The sequence below is a fragment of the Cyprinodon variegatus genome, unplaced genomic scaffold (genome assembly GCF_000732505.1).
Source record: "Cyprinodon variegatus isolate N-32 unplaced genomic scaffold, C_variegatus-1.0 Scaffold10, whole genome shotgun sequence".
In the NCBI taxonomy this organism is placed as follows: Eukaryota; Metazoa; Chordata; class Actinopteri; order Cyprinodontiformes; family Cyprinodontidae; genus Cyprinodon; species Cyprinodon variegatus.
Window position 1 is genome coordinate 166,409 of NW_015150463.1, and position 1,088 is coordinate 167,496.

The 1,088-nt window shown below is 36.5% G+C and overlaps 1 long non-coding RNA gene across 1 annotated transcript; it reads right to left on the bottom strand.

Moving 5' to 3' along the window:
* Nucleotides 1-183: 183 nt before the first annotated feature.
* LOC107087758 lies at nucleotides 184-586 on the bottom strand. Its single transcript, XR_001481353.1, has 3 exons — nucleotides 530-586; nucleotides 394-440; nucleotides 184-322 (listed from the first exon to the last, which is right to left on the bottom strand). It is a non-coding gene; the product is annotated as an uncharacterized LOC107087758 (long non-coding RNA).
* Between the last annotated feature and the right edge of the window lie 502 nt (nucleotides 587-1,088).

Below are 1,088 nucleotides of genomic sequence, written 5' to 3' on the forward strand. Positions count from 1 at the left end.
TCAGTTAAATAATAAGAAAAAGGCAAATCAGTATGACCAAAATGAATGAAGTCAAACTATCAAATTACTTGTGTATTTTAAAAGATTTTTGCTTTATATTGATATCAATTACATGTTTTTTAAATCATGCCCTATTAAACGTCTTAAAGGATCGGATCAGCTTCAGTTTTTCACTTACAGCGTGCTTCTATTCATAACCCCGAGTCCGAACATCAGCATAGATACTTTGTCCCTCGGCTGCCTTCGCACCTCTCTTCACTTTTAGCTCGGTCTTCCTCTTAGTAAATTTTGGTTCAGAATAAACCAAAACATCTTCATTTGTCTGCAGGAAGAAATCATTAATAATGAAGAAAAGTCACAAGATCCAATTACTGACTGATGTTACCAACTTACCAATTGACTTTGCTGGCCAGCAGTTATTTCAGAACGCGAGGTGGCCCCTAAATTATAGCATGAAACAAAATTATGCAGGAGAAATATTTTATATTAAAAGAAAGTAATGTTACATAGAATAACGAGGTTTTCATACCAGTAACAGCATTCTTCACTTTCTGGATGGTGTGGATTAGATAGACAATAACAGTCAAGCTGATTACCAAAGCAGAACACAGAACAATGACCATAGTTGTCCCCAGAGAAAGAGAAAAAGATGATCCTGGAAATTTAAGAACCAAAAAACATTGTATTGTGCATAGAATAAAAATAAGTATGATTTAGCTTTGAGGATTCTGATTCTTTGTAAACTAGTAACTAAAAAGGAAAGTTTAGCAAACATATGTCAGTTATACCTTGTATTTGCAGTTTTGTTCTGTTTCCAAACAGCATCTGTCCACATTTGGCCACAGCACAGTGATACGTTCCAGCATCAGAGGACCTGATATTGCTCCATGAGAAGCTGTAGACACATTTCATTGCAGATGGAGCTCCAGGAAGCTGCTCACACTTATCACCAGCATTTCCATGAACATAAATCACATTGGGTTGAGATTCATTAGATGAAGTTTTAAACCAGTGAACCCTTGGATGATCTGAACATGAGAGGCTGTCAGCATCAGAGATAACTGAACACTGAAGGGTCACAGAGTCTC